Source organism: Rhinatrema bivittatum, chromosome 1 (assembly GCF_901001135.1).
Source record: "Rhinatrema bivittatum chromosome 1, aRhiBiv1.1, whole genome shotgun sequence".
Taxonomy (NCBI): domain Eukaryota; kingdom Metazoa; phylum Chordata; class Amphibia; order Gymnophiona; family Rhinatrematidae; genus Rhinatrema; species Rhinatrema bivittatum.
In genome coordinates, this window is record NC_042615.1 from 532,997,416 (window position 1) to 533,022,523 (window position 25,108).

The window sequence follows — 25,108 nt, forward strand, 5'->3', positions numbered from 1 at the left end:
TTTTTTCCCCACACTATTTTGAGGGGAATTATGGAGCATGCATGGTTCAATAAGTCCTAAAGCTCTATTGTAGTGCATTGAACTTGATAATTTTTCACCAAAATAAATAATAAACGAATTACATTTTGGTATCAGGTCTACTTTGACAGTAACTTTTTTTTTTTTTCCAGGCAGGGCATTTATAGCATACTGGTTTGTTAGTTTTGTTTATATATATATATTTTTAGAAGCAGCGAAGTCAGCGAGCTCCCTTACATTCCCAGGTACTGAAATGATTACAGCCTATTCGCCTTCCCTTTGACCTCTCTGTGAACCTTTCCTCATTCTTTTCTCCACCTCTCTCTTCTGTTCTACTTATTGAGGTCCCCCTACCAGCCAATCTCTACAGTTCTCTCTGTGTCTGAACCTGGAATTACTTTTTTTTTTTTTTTTTTTCCTGTTCCTGGTACAAGTCTTAGGGCTGTCAAGGGGCCGGGGAGGGTTTTCCCGCGTACGTGAGAGGGCGCCCCCTCCCCCGGGAGGGAATTCCCAGCTGGGGGGGGGGGGGTGACGGCTGTGCTTCCTCCCCCCCCCCCCCCCCGACCCGCGATTCCGGGATCTGGCTCGGGCCGGGAGTGGGGTACATTTAAGCGGCGGGGCGGCCGGGGACCGCCTCTGACGGGGAAGGGACGGGACGGGAGGGCTCTCACGGAGCTCTTCCCCTCGCCCACGTGCCGCCCGGCTCGCAGCCGGGAGGGGAGGAAAGGACCTGCCCCACTGTCTCTTCGCTGTCCGAGACCGTGAAGAGCGCTTGGCGCCGATCTGCTTCCCGGTAGGTAGGTGCTCGGGGGATGCTCGTGGCCGCCGGGGCAGGGCTGATGGGGGTGGCGGGGAGCTCTCAGAGCCACACTCGTCCTCGCTGCCTAAACAGAGGAGAGGATCGGGGGGGGGGTGGGCAGCAATCCTCGGGGCAGGGAGTGCGGAGGATCCCCCCCCCCCTGGAGCTGGGGCAGGGAGGAATCACCCTGAAAATTGAACTGAAACCCGTGTGAGGCTAAAAAAAAAAAAAACCAACCCAAAACAAAACAGCAGGGCGCGATATTGAATGATTGTCGGGGTTACCGGGGTCAGTGCTACACGGTAATATAGTAATGACGGCAGAGAAGAACCAAATGGTCCATCCAGTAAGTTTCTTATAGTAGTATCTGCCACGCTGTGCAGGTTTCCCCATGTTTCTCATAAGGGTAGCAACTGCTGCTCCATGCAGTTGTCCCCAAGCCTTATGATAACCCATAAAAACAATGTTATTCCTAGCAACGTTTTTACTGGGTGAGGAGTCTTCTTGAAAATTCAGACAGTCCTACTTGAGGTGTTTTGGGTATGGGCTTGGCCTTAGAAGCAGTCCTGTGCTTTTTCCCTTATGTCTGTGCATCAGTGCCCCCCCTGACCAGTGGTTCTCGACCGGTGGGTCACCAAGCACATGCAGGTGAGTCGCCACACTCCCCGGTCCCCCGTTGACCCAGCTGCTCCACCTGCCCCAGCGAGATGCGAACACTTCCTCTGCCCAGGCTTAAAATGCTGATAGCCCGGGCAGAACGCGACAGGAGCGATGGAAGAAGCACTCCGCGGTACTCGCAACATGGTCTCTTCTTTCTGTCCCCCACGGCCCGGAAAAGGAAGTTGGTGTGCAGCGGCCACGCATACGGGAAGAAGAGACCATGCTAGGTACAAGGGCGTGCCGTGCACCATCAGCTCGAAGGAGAAGAGCAGCGCGGCCCGGAGCAAAAAGAGGAGCAAAGTCTGCCCCAGTGGCCAAAGGGTCTCCTTTCTCGAGGCCGCGAGGGCTGGAAGAGGAGGAGGCTGTTGCTGCTCCTAGTCGTTCATCGGTTGGATCAAAGAGAGAGAGATATATGTTTGAAACTGTGTGTGTGTGTGTGTGTGTGTGTGTGTGTGTGTGTGTGTGAGAGAGAGAGAGAGACATATGTGAGAGCCTGTATGTGTGTGTGATTGAGAACCTGTTTGTGTGAAAGAGAGTATGTGTGTGATTGAGAGCCTGTGTGATTGAGATCTTTTGTGTGTGAGACAGCACATAAGTCTGTGATTGAGAACCAGTATGTGTATGTGAGAAAGAGTATGTGAACGTATGATTAAGAGCCTGTGTGTATAAGAGAAAGAGAGAGCATCTGTGAAATTGTGTGATTTAAAGCCTACCTAAGTGAAAAAGAGAGCGCATGTATATATATGTGTGATTGAGAGCCTGCGTGAGAGTGAGCTTATGTGTGACAGAGGAAAAAGTTGCAAGCAACCCCCTCCCCCCTTCTCCTCCTAATTCACAATGATCTCAGGGCACCTGGAAATCAAACGTTTTCAGTATGGAGAGCAGAACATTTATTTTATCCTTATTATTTTTAATTATTGGGTCTTTCTGTCTGCTGTTTTGAAATATTTTATAGGTGTCTGGAAATTTTTATATGAGTTTTTAATTATTGGATATTCTATTTATCAGCTGTTTTGAAATAATCTGTTCTTTTTGTTAGCATGGTTTTACTATTATTGATTTTATATTTCTTGATTTGTTTGATGAGGACTGGGGACATTTCTCTTTTTCCTTTGTTACACTGCATACAGTCTCTCTGGCTTGTTGCGATTTCCAGTTCAATCTTTGTCTGCATGTTTCTAGTTATGCTTTATGGTCTCTTTATTCTTTGTTAGGTGAGGGTCTGCACATGTGACTGAGGTGAGATATTCTGCTGCATGTAGTTTCTGGATAGGACTCTAGAGCAGCCTGGCTTGGTCCGTTTTCCTAATAGAAGTATTGGAGTTTTAAGGCCTGGTGTAATATTCTCAGTGTTGCCTTTTCTTAGGTAAGGTGGTTACTGTTTGCTGGAAGTTGGTGCTGTTCTGATATGGGAGGTTTACTATTTATGTAATTTCTGTTTAGAAAAAGTACTTATCTTTCCCTTGGGTCATTCTTAACAATAAACATAACACCGGGCCTTTTTTTTTTTTTTTTTTTATTTCTGCTGTGTGTCACACATAGGTGTTATCCCTCAGGTGTGTCAGGATGGGAAAAAGGTTGAGAACCACTGCTCCAGACCATAAAAGTCAGGGCCTGTGCTGGTAGTCCTCTGAATGCAATTCCTCTTCCCCTCACACCATCAAAGCAGAGAGCGACGGTGCAGTTGCATCGAAGATATCAAGGCTTATTGGTTAAAGGTAGTAATTCTATATCTTCTGTTAAGGGCAGTAACTGCTGCCCCATGCAGGTTACCCACATGCTTATCAGTTCCCCAGACCACAGAAGTCAGGACCCTTATTGGTTGTTGTCTGAATTCAATTCCCCCTCTTCCCTCACACCAAAACAGAAAGCAATGTTGGAGATACATAAAAGCATCAAGGCTTATTGGTTAAAGGTACTAATCTCCATGCCTTCTCTTAAGGTAGGAACCTCCACACCAGCAAATTACCCCCATTCACCCTTTCCTTCATTTTCATCCTCTAGTCTAGTGTTTTGATCCTTTGAATTCTTTAACTGTTTTCTTCTTCACCACCTCCTCCGGAAGGGCATTCCAGGCCTTTACCATCCTCTCTGTGAAGAAATATTTCCTGATGTTGGTTCTGAGTCATCCACCCTGGAGTTTCATTTCATGACCCCTAGCTTTTGAAATCTATTAAGTTAGTCCAATAAAAAGGTATTGCCTTGTTTTTTAAAACCTCTATTTCCTTGCATTCAAGTGGACTAACAGAACAACCACACTACTTTATTGGCTTTTGAGCAACTTGTTGGCTGCACGATTACTGCCCATTTTGCGATCCATAGACTAAACTGTTTGCAATCATATGGCCCTGCCTAGTACCTACATCAATTCTATTGAAATTTGCAAGTAAGAGACAGCTAACCCTGTCCTAAAACAGTGATTTTGTCAAACATTTTCACTAGATATTCTTTCCAGATTAAACTTGAAGAAAAATCAGATGTTCAAAATCTTTAAAATAAGCTGTAGTACTTTCCTCCCTGAGTATCTGCAGCCATAAGAGAACTGAGCCAAGGCAAGTATAGTCATTGAATTGAAACAGGGCTTAAAAAGTCAAGGTGTCAAATTGCCAGCATTTGTTTGTGATTTGACTCCGGAGGAAAACAAGAGGAGGCTGAAGCTGCCAAGCTTTGTCCTAAAAACTCTGGGAAGTCTTTGAGTGCTGAACAGCAGAGCCAAAATATTAGGTAATTGTCACCATGCATAAGAAGAGCTGAAATGTGTCAGGACAAAGGCCCATGGCATCCAGGATTTTCTAGAAGTCAGCAGCAAGCAACAGGTGTTTGGAGGAGGCCTATAAGAAATACTATTGCCTATCCCTTGTGAGATCCTTGCACTTGCAATGTATCTTTATACCACGATTGTTAGAATCTGGGGTGATATTCCTTATTTTTATATTAAATAGCCTATGACTGATGGGTCTTCATTCAGTTTGTCTAATTCCTTTTTAAACTCAATTCTATTTGCTTTCACAATGCCCTGAGGCATTGAGTTCCACGAGTTAGCAATTCATTATGTGAAGAAGTGTTGTTATAAAACCTGCAGCCTGAGGGTTTCATTGGCTTGCATTGTGGGACACTGGAGTTCCTTATTTACTTTGTTAAAATCTTTCCTGAATTTCTTTACCTCTGTCATAACCTCTCTTCAATCTTCTGTTTTCCAAGCTGAACTGACCTAGTTTTTTGATTCTCTCCCAGTACTGAAGTTGTCACACACCCTCAATATATTCATGCTGTGCCCACATCTGGAGTACTGTGAGCAGTTCTGCTCACCCCTGTCTCAGAGAAGTGATAGAAAATGAACCTTTTTTATGTCTTCTCTGAGACAGGGGTGACCAGACCTGCTCACAGTACTCAAGACATGAGCACAGCATGAATTTGTTTAATGGCATAATGGCATTTTCTGTTTTGTTTGCAAATCCTCTCTCAGTAATTCCTACCATTCTATTAGTCTTTCTGACCACTGCTGCGCATGAGACTAACATTTTTAGAGACGTACCAACAGTGACTCCGAAATCTATTTTTCTGAGTGGTTATGGCCAGACCGGAGCCAATTACTCTTTTCCTTCATGTGTATGTTTTCCATTTGCACTTATCTACGTTGAAACGCACAAGGGAAATACAGTACCTGAATGTAATCCACTTTGAAGTGCTGAAAGGTGGAATATAAAGCTAAATGAAATGTATAAATACAGCCACGTTTTATTGCCATCTCATGCAGTTCTGTGAGATCTCTTTGGTGACTCCAGAATAATTTTGTTATCATCTGCTGAACGTTTACAGATCGTTTTTGGATATATTGAACAGCCCCGGTTCCAGCACAGATATTTGGGCGGGCCATTAGTTAGTTGACCTTTCGCCACTGTGAAAACCAGAGGCAGTGCGAGCCCGTTGGGGGGGCCTTAAGTGAGGTGGGAGAGAGAAGGAGTGGAGATCCACTGGGGAAATAATATTAATGAAAAGTGAGTCTAGGGGCCCTATTGAGCTATTTGGGGCCCTAAGCAATTGCTTCATCTGCTTATTATGCCTAGCATCAGTACTGATGGAAATTGGCCATTCCTTTTCCAAGGGACCTTTGGAAAATCAAAGTGTGTTATAGGCAAAGTATATTATACATAGGGACTACTGTCAATTTTTATCTTATTTTTACTGAAAATGTATCAGTGTTAATTATAACAAAACAACAGGAGAAAAAAATCTGGGGAAAAACAATGACATTATTTTCCACTGATCTTTCTCCCCTTTCTGGGTTATGTAATAAATTCCCAGTAAAAATACAATCAAAACTGAAAATGAAGGTCCCTAAATACATGCAGCAGATCCCCCCCTTATCCAGGGCTTGTTGATACCTTCAAAGAATTCCAAGCACGTTCTGGAAACCTCCGGCACCAAAATGTTTAGTTTCTTCTGACAAAACCTGCAAGATTCCCGTGAGGTCTGCATTTGGCAGAACAAGTGCGGTGATCACGGTGATCACGGGGCAGCTCTTCTTTAAAGACACTAGTGTTGACTGCAGGATCTCCGCCAGAGAGCTTTTCCGCCAGCTTGTGCGAATGCTGACTAAATCTGCTGGTTCAAGGGCGGCCCACGGATCCGAAAGATGCGATGGTGGCACTGCCCACCTGTACTTCGCCTTGCTGTACTGTTTGCCAGTAAGAGCGTTAATAATCATCGGCATTGGTTTTCCTAGCAATAGCGTTCAATAATATTTTAACAACTGCGTTCACGGTTATTTTCATCCAGCGTCCATTCCAAAGGTCTCTCACAAGCGCTCAGGCTGAAAAAAGAGAGACGAGCAAGGGAGCAACCAGTCAAAACTATAAAGGGATGTTTTGGGAGCCCCCCCCCCCCCCCCCCTCAACAACTTCGTTCCCCTCCTTTGGGTTTTTAGCGGAATCAAAACCAGGCCCCTGCTGATGTGATGGTTCCATGAAGTTTCATTTGCAACTACCCGTGCTCCTCGAACTTCACCCCCCACACTTTTAACCCACCTCCGCTCTAAGTTGGGCTCTTGCAGTGACAATGCTTGCCTGGCCTGGAGCAACAGACCATGGGTTGTCCCCCGTCCCCCCGGAATTGGATACATGTGCACGCTTGAATCTGGCCAGCCGGTGCCCCTGGTGAGCAATGGCCGATTCACCCTCCCTTCCCCAGGGGCTGTGAACAACACTTCCTTCAGGAATACCTCCAGCCCTTGTCGGGCCCCAATTCCCAGAAGTTGTGTTCAGGAATCCAACTTAAACCTCCCAAATGGTGGCAAGCTGCTCTGCCCCTGAGCCACTGGGCCAGCAAACTGTAAAGTTGACATCATTGAACAGACCGATTAGAGGGCCTATGCGTGACTTCTAGTCTTCCACAGAATGTATGGTTTCAAATATTACTTGTTTTTGGATGGAGACGATTGTGACACAGCCAGATATAGTATATTTTATTTATTTATTTATTTAAGGCTTTTCTATACCGAGTTTCTTGATACAGATCAAATCAACTCGGTTTACATCGAACAAAAGTTTTAACAATAACATAGCCAAGAAACATATTAATATGAGGCAGATATTGGCAGAGTCAAAAGTTACATTTTAACAAGGGCGAGCAACTGGGGATTAGGAAAAGAAAAGGGGGAAACAAAAGTATAAAAACGATAGGATACTTTATACAGAGAGTGAGGGTGGCTAATATAGCCAATCTCTAAGGTTACTTCTGAAAATTATTATATATATTATATATTATATAAGAAGTAGCACATTCTAACAAATGTTTCATTGCACTTGTAATTTTCTGATTTCTTGTTGATGTTGCACTATAAAGGGATCTATTTTAGTATGTTTTGCCACTCCTCGGTTTATATCTTTTTCAATCATACAGCGTTTCCGTTTGCTGCAGAAGGGAAAATGGCAACTCTGAATTATGTTTTGTTCTGGTTATAGTCATAAACCACACAAACACCCCACCCCCATTTCCACATTGCTTCCTTTTAAATGACACAGTCTCTTCCAGGAGTTGACACAGTGATGCTTGTTTTTCTGCAGTCGTGAACCAAACCTGTGCAGGAGGAAAATATGAACCTTTTTTTTTTTTGTCGCCCACCGCCCATTTTTCTCACCAGCCTGTCATGGTGCATGCTAGCAGATGTAGGAGACACAGGATACGAGGGTGCCACCTTGTGAGAATACCGGCTAAGACCTCGAGTCTGGGCTTTTGGGGACCTGGGATATTTTTCTGGAATTAGGATGTGTGTGTATGGGACATACAATATCAGCTGCTGCTCTTACAAAGTAAATAAAACCACCATGTTGTCACTCGTTGCCAGCTTGTGTTTGAAGACGTGCATCCTGGTGTTGTTGAGGTGATCCGGACATCATCTTTCTTATGCTTCAAGGGACTGCTGCTTCACGGTTCTTCGTTCCTGAGAGACTGTATGCGTGCTGCTAGCTGCAGAATTTCTCCAGGCCTAAGCCAATGGCTAACTCCTATTTAGTTGCAAAATCCTAGTAAAGCGTCTCACGCGACTGAATCACACCACCCATACAGTAACATCTAAATCATACACTCAGTGTTAAGTCCAAAAGGCAGTGAACCAAATTTTCTGTAAGTTTCTGATTCTCTGCATAGCCTAGTTAAGTCAATTTACTAGTTCTGAGTACCGGAAGTGGATTTAACTTGGTGAATAAGCAGATTTTATATCCTGTAACATAACTGACATTACTAATCAAAAGAAGTCTCCTCACAATATAGCTGACTGAAACATTAATTCAATATTAAATATGGGACTATCATAATCCAGCACTGTGTGCACATGTATCATGTCAATTGTCTTTAATGCTTTCCAATTTATAATCATCAGTCACTCAACAATCATTTTTTGAAGAAATGCACCTAGAAACATTAAGTATGAAAAAAAGACATAATCTCTCTTGTGTCTTGAAATAAACTTTTTTTGATGACCGCGGTAAGCCTACATGAAAAAAGAAGAAAGGTGTCTTGTAAACCAACACTGGCTCAGTGTTTTGGAAAACTCTGCATCGGGGGTACAAGACAAACGAAACCATCAGCTTAATGAACCACACAAACTTGAGCAGAGGCATAAAGATACATTTCTTTGGAAACAGATGAAAAAACCTTGTAATCAGTGTAGGCCATCACTCACACTTTCATGCCGATTAAAGCTGTATAGAAACCAATGCAACCAAAGTAGGGAGTGTCCGGCTTCGACTGAACCAGAGCTGGTTCTGCTGGCTCTCTCTTTAAACGGAACCGAAGTGCGGGAATTCCCTCTCAGAACAGCTGAACCGATGACAAAATTCCTGTTCGCCGTTCTCGCCAGGTGAAACGCTCTGCTCGCCCCTGCCCTTTCTGCTGGGCTCCTGCAATTCTGAAGCTGGACGGCCGGAGGTGGCGCCTGTAACACTGAGAGGGGGCCACCACGAATCTGGCTTCCTGCGGCCTTGTTCTTTTATCGCTTTCGGGGAAGAAAAGTTTCCCTTTGGTGGGGAGAAATATGTTTAGAGCTGGTGTGCCAGAGGATCCCGGCATTTCCCATACATCTATGGCTAACTGAAGGGACCCTGTGCAGATAACAGGAGAACCACGTGGCTTTATCAAATTTCCCTTGGGATACGGGTTGTGTTCAGAATCATTCCGGGTAGCATAATGAATTCATTTCACCTGGAAGTAAGATGACTAGCCTTTAGGCTGCTCTGGGCTCTAGGGACCCAGACCAGGGACCTGCAACAGTCACTGGCTCATGTCAGGAATGTGTGTCTGCTTCTTGTTTCCGAATCTTTTCAAGCCCAAGGCACAGCTATATTAACAAAGATGCCTGGGGGCACACCAACCTCCACGGAGCTAAGGAAGCACTGAAAACCCCACAAATTTTAAAGCAAAGGGGGAGAGGGGTAGAGAGACACATGAACTCGTCACAATGGGCCACTTCCCTCTATATCCAAGTGCAGGAGAAGGGAGAAGTCGGTATAGTACTGTCAGCCGGCTTGGACAGTTACCTTGGCTGCCACGTGTGGCTGCCAGAGCTCCTCCACTCCTGCTGCTGCTCCCAACCACTCATAGTGAGTCATGTCCATTGCCCAATCCACACTCTCCATGTTTCACTCAGTCAAAGGGGGAAGATGAGGAGCTGCTGGGTGCACTGTGTGTGCTGAACAAAGCGGGCCCTGGATATTTATGCCCTGCACGCTGCCCATTAATCCCCACAGTCCGGCAGTCATGCAGTAGCTAGACAGAGGAGGCATGCATGACTGCACGTGTTCTTAGAAAGGAGCTCCTACAGGTTTAAAAGCCACCACTGATGGGGCTGCTTTTGCTGTGAGGTGCTGAGAGCAGAGCCCAGGTGCTGGCCTGGATCTGAGCATCAGGCAGGGTTGACTTTTCCGTGGCTCTGAAGGCACCCAGGCTGGGAAACACTAGCATAGGTAACTGCTGGCTCTTAGCAGTCTGCCCTGGGTCTCATTGTCAGAAACCGTGCCCTTGTGTGGATGCCCACCATTGGATTACGGTCTCTGAAAGTGAACATTGTGTGTCTGTCTCCTAGTAGTAGGGCTTGAAGTGCTCTGAGGATAGTTTCTCCATATTCTTGAACTTTTATGATGCAACTCATCCGTAATGGCCTGAGGACCGTGACTGTGTTGTGCTTGGAAATAAACTCAGTCAGTGTTTTGACCCGTCCTTCGTGCACCCTGCCTGGATTCTTAGGGATGGTGCTGCAGTGAATTTCTGTTGTGTTACACAGCGTGAAAGAGCAAAAAAAAAAAAAAAACCAAAAGGATAATGCTTGTGATGTCTGAATGATCCCACTGTTTCTTTTCTTTTCTTGTTTTATTTTCCCTCAGTTGATTTCTTGCTCTAGTTATAAATAATACAGTTATACACAGTGTACCATATGTTTCAGCAATTCTACTTGAGAAAGGCAGTATCACTGAAATATAGTCATGTGGGGGAGATTTGTGTTTGCTGTGCTCCAGGTTCCTGTTTTTCACTTTTTAGTTCCTTACCTCCTTCCCCTTTTTTCCCTTGTTTTTTCCTAGTTCTTTTTCCTGTGGGGGTTTTTTTTCCTCCCATTTTTCTTGTATATTTGTATCACAAACCCTTTGGATCAACTGGTTTTTTTGGGGTTTTTTTTTTTTAAAGTAATCTGCTTCTTTTCAGCTTGATCATTCAAAGACATCTGTAGCAGATCTCCCGTTTGGCTGCATCTGGGGAGCTACTTTTGCCGGGGTTTATCCGGCAGGGGAAGGGGGAAGCCAGGGCCCTTGGCACGAACAGTAAATCCTGTCATCAAACCTCACGATTCACACTGGCCGGGCAAAGGGGTTGTAGGAGGAGGCACAAAAAATGCCAGAAAAGTAAAATACAGCAATTATCAGTAGCCATTCCTCTCACTGTCCGTTCACCGCTGGAGAAGGGAGGAAAAATAAAGATAGTCTGAGTCCAATTGGCGTTCAAAAGAAAAATGTTTACTTTAGTTTGAAAATAAGAATCCACACCAGAACTGAAAAGATCAGGAACAACATTAAAAAAAACAAACCATAGTCTCCTCGTCCATTTCACTCCTGGTTATTCTTCTTCCTGCTGCACCAGTTTCCATATCCAAAAGCCCTTCCCTTTAAAGGGCAGGGTAGCTTGAATGTAATTCCAGTGTACAATGGAGAAAGGTTACAAAAACTCCCATAGTTCAAAATTATTCCTCAGAATAAAAAAATGATCCAGTACAGCCTATGGGGGAAGTCCAAAATCCAAGAACTTCTCTTCAGCCTTGCCTTTGATTGGAAGCGAGGCTAAAAAGATCAATGACCCAGACCTTCTGGATAGTGGGGGGGAACGGGGACACCATTCCTTCCAGACTGCTCAAAATCAAAAATACAACTGCAATCCTTTCTTCTTGTTCTAGGCCAGTCTACCTAGATTAGCAGTGGTTCTCAACCCTGTCCTGGGGACCCCCCCAGCCAGTCGGGTTTTCAGGATATCCACAATGAATATGCATGAGAGAAAATTTGCATACACTGCCTCCATAACATGCAGTGTATGCAAATTTTCTCTCATGCATATTCATTGTGGATATCCTGAAAACCCGACTGGCTGGGGGGGGTCCCCCAGGACAGGGTTGAGAACCACTGACCTAGAGGATAGCCAAGACTAACAGCAAAAACCTTCTCACTCTCTTGATTACTCCTCTTGGGAAGAAGTAATGACCATCAACACCAGCAACTCCTTTCTTCTTCACTACTCGCCATCCTTCTAAATTTCTGAGCATGCTCTATGGACATTTATAGCCCACAGAAGCCTCCCACAAAAAGGTGGGGACACAGCCAAGGGAGGTCTCCAAACATACAAAAACCCTCCTACTGCCGGGTCACACTTCTATTTGTGTTCATGACCATTTTTTTTTGCTCTGTCCTGTGCCATGCATGGTTGCTGTACCTCTGTTTTGTTTTCTGTTTTACACATGGCAACTTAGCTACCATCATAGATTCTCCACTTGAAGTCCATGTCACCATCTACTGACTGATCAACTTTCAAAGGACTTGCAGCCCTTCCCTACCTATCTGGTTATTGCCCCAGAGGGTGTCCGGTGAGGGGAGCACTTTGCTAGTTCCACATGATACTCACACTCCTCTAGCTCCAGTGTTTGCAAGAAATAAGGCAACCAAGACAAGAAAGTCTTCTCATGAGAGCTTAAAGCTCAGCTTCAGATTCTTGAAACTCTGCCAACTGGTAATTGCAATAGACCTAACCAGCAGGGCAAATATAGGTTACTCTGGACTTGGTGACCTCCCCCCAGTGGGCCTTTAATCAGCGATTGGAAAGATTACCCTCCAGGTACAAACTTGGGGCCTAATTTACTCCCATTCTGGTGTAGATACTTAGATCTAGCTGGCTGAATATACCTGGATAAGTATTAGTTAACTGGATAAGATTGCCCAGCTAACTTTAGATCTGTTACGGGACAGATCAAACTTATTTGGTTAACTGAACCGGATAAGTCTGAACATTGCTACTTATCTGGTTAAATTAGCTGGATACGCCCACTGACTTATCCGGCTAAGTGGTATAGCCGGATATTCAGCTAAGTGGTATAGCCGGATATTCAGCTGGATAAATCAGACTTATCCAGCTAAATACTGTTTGAATATAGACTCCTCTGTGTTTTTGGGAAGAAAGTTCAGTAAATTGGCCCCTTAATTTGTAAGCCTCCTAAGGACAAGGAAACACATTCACTACCTGCAATTTGCCTTGAGCTACCAATGAAAAGGCATAAGCTAAATCCAAATAAGTAAATAAGTTATGGGAGATACGGGGATTCAGAAGGGAAGGAGAGAAATTATTTGAAGGGGAAAGGAAAAAAGAAAGTTGAGAGAGTTCAGTTTAGGGAGAAAGGAGAAATAAGAGGAAAAGAAAGTTGGATGAGGAGAAAGGGGAGATATGGAAAGGGAAGGAAATGTAAGTTCCTACTTATGGGAGGGGCCACATAAATAACTCCACCTCTTATCTGTGTGGCACTCTTCCCAGTCTGGCCACCAGATGTCACTGTCCCTGCCATTAGAGCACACTTTGTAAAGAGCCACCCATACCCCTCAGTCCCTCCCACCTGGAGAGGCTGGATTGGATGCCTGAAAGCTATTTAGCCCAGCCATCTTAGAACACCATGGGTTCAGTTTGAGGAAGCAGCCAAAGAGTAAGGATGGTTCGGTTTTACACTCTGGTGAGGCCTCCCAGCTTCACCCAGAAGGAGTTTCTTTTAGAAGTGTTACCTCACCATGCACTCCCTGCCTGAGGGTCCTTCTTACAATTTACAGAGAGAGAGACTTTTTAAGCCCGATACCCTTTCGGGGCAAACGGGCTCTCACCAGGGGACCAAAGACCTGAGAGCTTACTCTAAACCCTAGGTGGGCAAGCACCAGTGATGGATCCTGCTGCGAGAGACAGTGAAGGCAAAAGTGATATTCAGTTTAAGCTTTAAAGCATTTTTTTGGACTTAAGAAGAGTGGGGATCCCCTTTCCCCACAGGGATTTCAGAGCTGAGAACTTGCCTGATCCCACTAACTTTTCCCCAAGAGAAGCTCCCCAGAAAGATTGGAGTATAAGGATGAAAGAATCTTTAAAGAAGGAAGAATAAGAGCAGGAGACCCCCAACCAGATCTCTACCAACAAAGAACCAGGATGGGCTGGGTGTCCGAGGAGAAAGAGACCAAAGGTAGAATTTTTCAGTAAAGTTGGGGACACTTCACTAGGATTCCCTCACAGCCGCTGAGAGAATTTACACCTATAAAATCACCATGGGCTCTACCCAGAGGTCTGGTAAAAGGACACCTACCTACCCAGAATTATACTTGTAATGTCAGTCAGATGTAAAGTCATACCTCTGAATAATGGACTTTAATTTATGAGTATTAAGCAGTAAACTTTATTTTACCCCTGTGGCACCCCTCATGGCGAGTGCTTAGGGTGGCTTCTCGAGGTACTGGGCCACTTGGCTAAGGCTTATACCTGTGGGTAAACAGCCATCTAGCAGTCACACTCCCAGAAACAGATGAAAAACCTATTTCTCCCTGCCGTGGTTCTGCATGAAGAACCCTAGTCAATGGTCTTCTCCTTCCTATTCTTCAGTGCGCAGGGTTCTCGCCTTTGAACTGTTACGGTTTCAGCCAACAGGCTATTTATCAATGGTGCCTGATCCCTCAGCAATAGTGGCTGCAGGGGTCTCAGACCTGCCCACTAGAGTTCGTTCCCCCGGTTCTTTTGACCGTCCTTACGATCAGCTGACGGATACAGCTCTCCCCTCAAAGACTTGGGCAGGTAGGTAATTCCTCTTAATGAGGACCTTTCGCTCTTTCAGTCTGTAACTCCATATATCCCATTGTTTGATTTTTTTTAACAAAGCAGTTGCAATCTTTCCACATCAGCTATCAGACCTCAGTTAATTAAGCTTAACCTAGCTCCCTGGGTTCATGATAGGTATTTCTTCAGCTGAGGCACACCCCGAAGGGTTCCTTTTCACAACAGTTATTCGTCTGCAGCAGTTTTACCTTCTCTGTAGCCAGCATGAGCTAGCTGCTTAGCCAGAGCTGTATTTTTTTTTGTAAGATTTAAACCTCTTACTGGTTAATTAAGGAACACTCTGTGCCTTTATAGCTCCCACTACTCGGCTTCCTGATTGCAGCACGTTTCTTCTCTGTGTAGTTGCAAGGCACAGCTGGTGAGTAGATGACGTCTTCCCTCTGTTTCAGCCCTCTTTGGGAAGTGCAACAGCCCTTAATTAAAGGAATTTTCCCCCAGCCGGACTTCCAAGCCGTTGTCCTAGGTCTTGGGAGAAATAACAGTTCTTAACTAAAGACATATTATTTTCCACTGCTGCAGTTCCAAGCATTCCTTCTAGCTCTCAGAAAAAAAAAAGAAAAAACAGTTCTTTGTGCTCTGGTGCAGCTATGTGTTCTCCAGCTTCAAAACAAAACCGACAAGTTACAACAAGAGTTACAACAAGAGTGTCATTACCTCCTATCTTATTTACCAAACTTATCTGGCTTTTCACCCAGGGACTTTCTGAAAATATATTCTTCCATTTCAAAACTAGCAGTGCAGCCTAGCCATTCCTCAACCAACATAGATACATTCACTTAGCTTAATGTTACAGCTCTTTGGTGAATGTCGTCTCTGGCTCTCCTTCATTTTCTTCCTCTTCATCCACTACCTCCTCTATGCTGAGCAGAGTTCCCCCTGCTTCCTGCTCTTCTGGAGGGCCAATCACCCTTTGCCCCCCCCCCCCCTTGCTTCCTGTGTTTCTTCCCTTGATGCAGGGTTGCATCTTCTCCAAGGCAGGGGAGCCTACACCTCTTTCCTTCCCCTGCCCCTAGCATTTCCAGATGCTGATTACTAAGTCTTCTGGGGGATGTAGTCCGTGTCCCCCCCTTGAAAAAAAAAAGCTTTTCATTATTCCCCGTGTAGGGACTCACAACTGGGTAAATCACCACAAACACCCAGACCTGGTCCTGTCTGAGTTCTTACAGCCTCTAACCTCATGGGAAGCACCAAATGACTACATGCACACTGGTGAACTTTTCTCATCTTCTGGGCCATAAGCAAGAGCTTCCCCCCATAAAAAGAGTCCCCCCCTCAGGGATTAAGAGTCAGCATAGGATGGAATGCTAACCAGAGCAGCTCTGAAGAAATACATTTGTTGGGTGCCCTTAGGAGCAAAAAATCCTTCAAAAAGGGATTATATTTATTTATTTATTTAACGTGTTTTGTATACCGTCATTTGGTTTTGTCGTTACAACGGTTTACAGTAATCATGAAAAAGAGGTTAGACAGATATCATCTCGGCAAAATTGTCTTGACGTCGGATTACAGTTTCGGGATTTGTGTGTTAGTTATTACATACAACATGTTCTACTAAGGCGTAGAATGGGGTTAATGTGTAAGGTAGCAAGGAAGGTATATAGCTTGGATGAGTTATGCAGTTGGGCCATTAACAACTGGATTTCAAGGTTCAAGGTATACTTAAGAGGTTGTTAGATAAACGATTTGAAGTCAGTTGCACAGTGTCTTAGGGTTCGAGTGGTAGACGTTATTTTGTTGATCGAGAGGTGAAGATTTCTTCTTGGTGTTGGGTTGCGTGGGTGTTTGGTAGTGAGGTTGAGTGAGTTTGAGTAGGCTCTGGTGAACAGCCAGGTTTTCAGCTCTTTTTTGAAGGTTTTAATGTTTGGTTGCATTCTTATTTCGATTGGTATTGAGTTTCATAGTGTTGGGCTGGCGTTGGATATGGCTCTCTCACGGGTTGTGTTCAGTTGCGTGGTTCTGGCGTGAGGGATTTTGAAGAGGCCATTATTCGTTGAGCATAGGTTCTGTTTTGGAGCGTGGATTTCGATGGATTTGCTTAGCCAGTTGTTTTGAAGTCCTAGGATTATTTTATGCAGGATTGTTAGTACTTTGTAGTCTATTTGGTATTTTATTGGGAGCCAGTGTAGTGAGATGAGGGTTGGGGTAATGTGCTCATGTTTTTTAGTTCCTGTTAGAATTCTGGCGGCTGTGTTCTGTAGGATTTGAAGCAGACGGATGGTAGCGAGTGGTAGGCCAAGTAATAGGGAATTGTAGTAGTCTAGATTGGAGAAGATGAGTAGTTGCAGGACTGTTCTGAAATCATCTTGTGCGAGGAAGTGTTTAAGATGTCTGAGTGTAAGTAGTTTGTGATATCCTTCCTTTATCTTGTTGGTTATATGGGTTTTGAATGATAGTTCCTTGATATGGTGATTCCTAGGTTTCGAGCATGGGTGACAGGAGAGATTACTGTTTTGGGGTTTTCCGTTTTGAGTGGTTGCATGGGGGAGTTGATGTTTTTTTTGTCTAGGATAATTATTTCAGTTTTGTCTGTTTACTATGAGTTTTAGTTCGGTTAGATGCTGTTTGATTTCTGTGAGATAGATGGTTGTTCTCTTGTATGTTTCTTCTAGCGTATTCTGTATAGGGACCAGTATTTGTATATCGTCAGCGTATAGGAAGTGGGTCAGTCCCAGGCGTTCTAGTGTGTGACAGATTGGGAGAAGGTAAATGATGAAGAGTGTTTCTGATAGGGCAGATCCTTGTGGAACTCATGTGTTGAGGTTTACTTTATTTGAGAGATTGTTGTTGAACATTACTTGGAAATTTCTGTGTGATAGATAGGATGATAACCATTGTAGTGTATTATCCATGACTCCTATTTCAGATAGTCTGTCGAGTAGGATGGAAATGTTGACTGTATCGAAAGCAGCTGATAGATCCAGGAGGATTAATAGGTAACTTTGTCCTTTGTCAAAACCTCTAAGTACTGTGTCAGTTAGTGAAAGGAGTAGTGATTCCATGCTTTAGTTTTTCCTGAATCCAAATTGAGAGGGGTGAAGTATGTTGTTCATTTTGAGGTAGTCAGAGAGTTGGGAGTATATGATTTTTTCTATGATTTTTGCAATGAAAGGTAGGTTGGATATAGGCCGGTAGTTTTGAATGTTCTCCGGGTCTAGGTTGTTCTTTTTTATTAATGGTTTAATGATTGCTGATTTTAAGCATTCAGGGTATTTCCCTTTGGTGAGGGAAAGGTTAACTATGTCTGTTATTGTTTTGGTTATTGGGTTTTCGATCAGTTTAATTGTTTGTATGGAGATACTATCGATGGGATGGTTTGCTGGATTAATTTGTTTAATTATTTATTGGAAAACACAGACATATGTGCCGCCTTCCGAGAATTTTATGCAAAGCTATATACTGATGACAGAACTGGAGGCCTGGCACAGGAGGCAGATTTTTTCAGGGACATTAATTTGCCAAGCGTTAGGTCCGATCAGTTGGAACAGTTAAATCAGCCGCTCAGTTTGGTAGAAGTAATCGGAGCGATTAAAACTAGTAAGAAAGGCAAGGCGCCAGGGCCTGACGGCTTTAGTGCGGAATATTATAAGTCATTGTTATATCAAGTTGCACCGGATCTCTTGCAATTTTTTAAGGCAGCACAACAGAGACAGCAGTTTCCTATGGACTTCACAAGAGCTTTTATAACAGTATTAGAGAAGCCGGGCAAAGACCCAGCATTTACATCGTCCTATAGACCGATATCTCTGCTAAATTTTGAAACAAAAATATTTACCAAAATATTGGCGGACAGATTAAGCCTCGTTTTCCCAACAATAATTACAAAGAATCAAGTAGGCTTTGTGAGGGGAAGGGCAGTCAGTACGAATGTTACTAAGCTGCTAATAGCCTTGGAAGAGTGCAAAATTCACGGAATTCCTGCTCTAGTAGTAGGATTCGACTCCGAAAAGGCATTCGACAGGGTGTCCTGGCCTTATCTTTTTTTGGTCTTGGATAGATATGGGATTCAGGGAGACATCGTACGCAGCATTAAAATGTTATATAATTCCCCGAAATCAGCTATTATAGCCAACGGCCATGTGTCAGAGGATTTTCAATTGCATAGAGGCACGAGACAGGGTTGTCCCTTGTCCCCGTTACTATATATCCTGACCATTGACCCTTTGTTACGGAAAATTGAGACAGATCCAGCTATTACCGGGTTTCAGTTGAGAACATAGGAATTTAAGGTATCTGCCTTTGCAGACGATGTTTTAGTATTTTTAACTAGACCACAACTCTCGCTCCCAAGGGTACTGAAACATCAGAAGGCATTCGGCACGTTCGCTGGGCTAAAGATAAATGAAGAGAAATCTGAAGCCATGGATATTGGGGTAGGGGTTAGAGCAGGGTGGGCAGGGTCATTTCCTTTACGCTGGGTCCACCAATCCATGAGGTACCTGGGCCTTCAAATAACTAGAGAAGTGGGACCCCTTAGGGAGGCAAATGTTCGGCCATTACTAGAGAAAATGGAAAGCAGATTGAAGATATGGGCCTCGCTTCCTTTATCTTTAATGGGGAAAATTAGCTTGTTAAAGATGATGGAGCTCCCACGCTGGTTATATGTACTACAGCAGCTTCCATTTTAGCTGTCTAAGCGGGAGATACAACAAATCAATCGGGTAATACGAAATTATATTTGGGGTGGGCGTCGGGCGCGAGTATCATTACGTTCTCTCATGCGCCCTTATGCACAGGGGGGGCTATCATGCCCTAATTGGAGAGAATACAATTTGGCCTGCTTATTACGGCATATGCAGGACTGGTTACAGGGTACTAGTTTTTACACTCCGTATGAGCTTATCAAGGAGTGGACTTATCCGTATCGCCCGGAAAACCTGCTCCAGGTTGAAGCAGCCAGAGTTCCGTCACCTTACAAGCATAAAATGCTATTACAAGAATGTAGAAAAGCGTGGAAATTTTTATGTAAAGAAAAACTGGGCAACCCAGGGCAGACCTCATCGTATCTGACCTTCAGAGGTAATCCCTTGTTTGAAATAGGGATGGTCAGCCCGGCTTTCCGCACATGGGAACAAAAGGGATTGACTAAAGTGGCACAGCTGTGGGACGAGGGAGCAGGCTCTGTGCGGAGTTTCAGAGACGTACAAGATACATATGGTATAGACTCAAAGGATTTCTATGCTTATCTGCAGGCTAGACATTATATGAATGCCATGTATAAAACGCTGGGAAGGGGTCCGCAGGATAAGTTCTTAACGGATTTCTTTATGCCAATGGGTAAAAATCTGAAATCATGCTCGGACTTCTCAAGTGCATTAAGAAACTTACAACAGGAGGAGACTTTGATGGAAATACAAAAGCAATGGAAGGACCAGGCTGGGATTTGTTTGACCACAAAAGACGTTGTACAGATTTGGATGGATTGTTTGCAAACTACGGAAAACGTCCGCTTGCGAGAGACAGGATATAAAGTTCTGCGTTGCATGTATATGTCCCGAACCAGACTGTATATTGCTAAGCTAAGCACCACGGATAAATGTTTGAAATGCAACCAAGAACCAGGGACATTGATACACATCTTATGGCACTGCGACAAGGTACAGCAGTATTGGGAGCAGGTGATTAATGCCTTGAGTCAAATTATACTAAATGCAGTGCCTCAAACACCGGAAGTGTGCTTGCTTCGTTTCTTTCAAGGCACTATGGATAGGGTGACCAATTGGGACCAGTTGTTCCTGAGGAAAGCACTACTAGTGGCGCTCCAACCCATACTGGCTGAATGGATTACGGCAGAAAGGCCACGAATAGAACAGTGGCAGACCAGGCTATATAAGCTTTTGCATTTCGACTACATGACTGCGAATTGTAAATCTCCAGAAGCCAAAGCCAACTGCCACAGGATTTGGAATAAATACTGGACAACTTTGACACCCTCCATGCAGGACTGCGTCAAGAATAGTACCATCCCATGATATTATGATAGAGAAACGGGAGACGTGATTAATGGAAGCACAGATCCTCGGGCGGGAGGGGGAGAAAATGCATAAAATATGGACTTCCATATGGTACTCCTACAGAACCAGTAGACAACCAATTTATATACTGTATAATGGATGTATGCATGTTCCTTTGTATGTGGAATTTGGTAGAGTTCTATTATACTGGTGTGCATTGTTCTATAATAAATATGAGTTAAAAAAAATTATTTATTGGATTTCCAGCGAGGAGGCGAGGTTGAAGTTAGGCCAAGTTGTTGTCATTTTCAAAGACAGTTTTGGGATTTGGGTGTATGTGTTGGTGCTGTTGGTGGAGTTGTTTATTAGTTTTTTGATTTTATCGGTGAAGTATTCCGCAAATTTGTTGCTTTTGTTTATGCTGAAAGGTATTCTTAGTTCATTTGGTGGTTTGGTGAGGTTTTTTACGATGGTGAATAGCATTCTGGGGTTATGCTGGTATTTATTTATTTTGCATTATGAATACGTTTTTTATAGTTTGCTAGATGGGTTCGGTATGCATTGAGTAGTGGGGTAGTTTTGTTCTTGCGCCAGGATCTCTCTTTTTTTCTGAGTTTGCGTTTGGCTGATCTTACGCTGTCGTTGTACCATTGATTTTTATGTTTTTGGGTTTTTTATTGACTTTATGATGGTAGGGTTTATTTTATCTGCTATAGCTTTGGTAATGTTGAGCCATGAGGTTGTGGCTGTTTCTGAGTTTGTTAAGTTGATGTTTGTGAGTTCTTCTTGCAGATTTTGTTGCAGTGTTTCGATATCAAAGGGAGGGCGGTATACTATGGTTCTTATGTTGTTTTCGCTTGTGGTTTAGAATGGACAAGTCTAACATGCACACAGAACTAAAGGTTCTCCCAGGAATAGAGAATATAGGCTGAAGCAGAAAAAATAACACAAAATATTACTAGTACAAGTAATATAAGCAAAATCAGTGCAGGCAAATTTACACAATACATTTAGATGCTTATACTCTATAGGAGACAAAAATCCATGGCATTTTAGTAAAATAAAAATGTATTAGCATAGAAAAAGATACAGAAATTAGCTTTTTGCAACTTATAACTAGAAAATCACAAACCCTGCCCTTTTTCACAGTTCTCAGTTCAAGCAAATTGAAAATGAGTCCCTAAAATCCCTATCTAAATTCTGACTAGAATATTTGCATAAGATTTTGTAGTTCAACTTCACATGATTGCCGAATACTTTAGTTGAATTTCTCTGCAGTACAGTTGCTTCAGTTGGGTGATGAATGCAATTGCAAGATGCTTGGGGAATCTGCAATGACTTCTAGTGCTCTATGTGGATTAAGTGATCCTCACCAAAATAAACTAAAAATTTCCTCTCTATTGTGAATAAAATTGTGACATATCTTCCAAATATTCCCCAAAACCAAGTTTGCCTAAAACTAATAAATAATGCAAATGCTATCTTAATACTTTTCAGCTCGCTAGACAATAAGCAAACCAAAATATATCTAAAAAAAACACCTTAATTACTCTTGCCAAGAAACAATAAAAAATTTATGCTTGTGAAGCCCCTGTCCTGTTCTGGGCCTGAATAGTGGGGGCACCTGGAGAGGGCCATGGACTACATAAGGCCCCACGGCTGTGCAGGTTCAGGGCCCTTTAGGGAGCTCCTCTGCACATCAGCCAATCTCTTTACCACTGAGAAAAAAAAACATTCTTCACACCAAAAGTGTTTTTCAAAATAGAGGAAGTAATTTTCAAAGGAGTTATGCATGAAAATGTAACATACTATTGTAGCAATTTTCAAAAACCCATTTATGCGCTTAAAGTGCACTTATGCTTGTAAAACCTATTGACAATTCAATGGCATATATTGAATCAATTTTCAAAAGCCCATTAAAGTGCATTTACACATGCAAAACACATTTTTAAGCGTGTAAATCCTTTTGAAAATTATCCCCAAAAGCTTTACTAAAAATAAAACTGGTGACCAAAACACAAAGTCCAAAACAGTACACTTGAGAAGTGCACCAATACTGCACAAAGTTTCCCACAGTATAAAACAAAAATTACTGTCTCTTCCTTTGTCTTCCAACAGATTAGCTTTTTTGGCAGGTCCCTTTCTCATTCCAGGACCCAGTACTTGTTGGGTAGCTGAAGCTTTTCTCTTCTCTATGATCCTTTTCTATGTATCTTCTGGCTGAAAGTCTTGGGCTAAGGGTCTTTGACTCTGGTGACCTTCTTAAGCAGGATTCCCTTTCTCTTGTCACCTCCCAGTACACTAGTCCAAACCTTCCAGAATCTTCTTCTCTTTGTTATATCACCTCAATTAATTTCCACTCTGTTCCTGTCCTTCACACACCCTTTTATGGGACTTCTTCAGGGGAAACAGGCCCTAGGGGACAACTCTGGGGAAGTTGGCCCAGTGAATCACAGCTTGGGATCCTCTCTCTTACTCAGCTTCAAGTTTCTTTCTCCAGCCAACAACCCCTGCTCACATGAGAAAGTGGGTTTTAATACTACTTCTTTTCCCCTCCCAGTGGGGACTGGTGCTCCTCATTAACACACTGTCTCCTCCTGCCATCATTGGCAGTCAGGTCTGTTGAGACCCCTGTCTTACTGAGGACACTCGGACCAGCTGAAGCCATATTTTACATGCTTGTGAGGGACTGGGACATTTTCTCTAGGGCACAGAAAATGCCTTTATTGTTTCAGCTAATTGAAACAAAATGAAACTGAAACAATAGCAAACTCCCTGCAGCAAAGAAAAGTTCATTTTTGGCTTTTTTTTTTCTCTCTTTTTTTTTGTCATTGGCAACCCAACTATAGGTAATGTCTCACCTCATGCCATGGCTAAATCTCTCTGTCTCTCTGTTCAAACAAAAGAACCCCCAGGTTTCAAAGAGATGCATATGATTGGATAAGAACTCTCATTGGTAATCTGTCTTCTTTCCACCATTGGCCACTGGGATATGAATAAGTAATGTATCACTTAACTAAGCTCTGGCGCAAATGTTTCCTATTTCAGAGGAGGGTTTAATTGCAATATCCCTTCTTCTAGTAGTGTTCACATGGTGTTGCTGTTGACTAGTGAATGGCCCTCCAGCCAATAGGATCACATACTTCCCCAATTTGCAATTATAAGGCATTAATTTTCCTTTCCCAGTTGGATTTCAAAGGATAGTACCAATCTTAATAGCCCACCATAAACAAAAGTTGTTACTCTTTTGTCTTTCAAAAGAGCATTTTGCTATCCCTTGCAAATTAGGCAGTTCCTGACTTCAAAAGAAGGGGGCCAGGGCTGCCTCATTTGTTACTGAATTACATCTTAGGTAAGCAGAGGAAGAAACAATTTAATTTAATAAATGCTTTTACGTTACTGAAATATTTATTTAATTAACATTTATTTATATATTGCATGCTCCAAAGCGATTCCCAGAATTCAAACATACATAAGATACATACAATTTCAAATGTTGGTATACACATAACAATAAATCCAAACAGACTTACAGAAAAGTGATACAGAGGGAGAGAAAGAGTTGAGAGGTTCCAGTACTGAGTTTGACATACCTCCCATCTCCTGTCCAGGATTTCATAAAGAGGAAGAAAGAAAAAGCAGAGGCTTAGGGAATTCCTACCTGCATGTGTGCTAGATGAGTGTATGTTCGAAAAAATGGATGAGCAGAGCTCAAAGTGGGGTGGTGCACGCCAGTATGCTGTATTGGTATATTTCTCTTCATCCCACTTTGGCTTCAGCAAAAGGAGGAGAAGCGACTGTGGCCTGGTGAATTTCTGTCACCCTCTTGCAGAAAAAATCCAGATTCTGGCTGCCCTCTCTTTCATCTTTCTTCCATTGAATCCAGGCAGTAGAGGGACAGAGGTGGGCAACAGTGGCACGAGACTGGCAGAGATATATTAAATGAACACATGTCTATGGCTGGTGCCCATCTCCCAGCGCGTTTTCTATTTATTTATTTATTTAAGAGCTTTTATATACCGACTTTCGTGGAAAACATCACGCCGATTTACAATTAACCAAAAGGAATGGAAATTACAATGAACGGGTGTGGGGGATGGGAGCAGGATGGAAAGAAGGGAGAGAGGAAGGGCAGAAAGTAAAGATTGAGGGAGAGATAAGGAACAAGTTAAGAAACGAGAAAGATAAACCATATTATGTAGTTAAAATCACATCACCGGATGTGTACATACTATAACTCAAGGAACTATATACAAATATACAATTATACAATGCAGATTTCAACAGGGCTCGAATGAGAGGCAGGGAAGCACTGGGGGGAACAAGGAAGACATGAAGGCTGGGGTCAGGAGAGGCTGGGGGCAGGAGAGGAAGATCAAAGATGGGAGGTTTGGTTTGAGTCAGGGTAGGCTTGCATGAAAAGCCATGTCTTGATTCCTTTTTTGAAGTTGCGTAAAAGAAGTATGAGTTGGATGGTAGGGTGATGCAGGAGGTAGTGGCAGCCAGCTACAGGGATCAGGCATAATCAATGTGTCCCTGTCCTGCTAGTGTAGCTGCTGCACTCTCACTCCTTCCCATTCACCCTCCTGGAGCTCCTGGTGGAGAGTCAGGCATTCTCCCTTCTGTCTCCTGGGTTCATTGCTGCCCTTCAGTTACGAAACCATGGTGGAGCTTTGTCACCATGGCGCTGGAAAGAGAAGGTGGATTGGGGGGGGGGGGGGGATGAGAATCAAAAAGAGGGAGAAGGACTAGGGAATGCAGAGCCAGAAAGAGAGAGAGGAGCTGGAAGGGAGAG

The 25,108-nt window shown here is 43.4% G+C and overlaps 1 protein-coding gene across 7 annotated transcripts in view; it reads left to right on the top strand.

Annotated features, from left to right (window-relative positions):
- The first annotated feature begins 597 nt into the window (after positions 1–597).
- Positions 598–25,108, top strand: part of CD274 (CD274 molecule) — a 63,122-nt gene continuing 38,611 nt past the window's right edge. For 2 of the 7 annotated variants that reach the window (XR_003858323.1, XM_029613742.1), the window contains exon 1: positions 598–811. The gene's annotated coding sequence lies outside the window, so the exon portion shown is untranslated. Of the gene's footprint in view, positions 816–25,108 lie in introns of all 7 variants that reach the window. The other 5 variants (XM_029613712.1, XM_029613722.1, XM_029613749.1 and 2 more) reach the window with 3 other exon arrangements.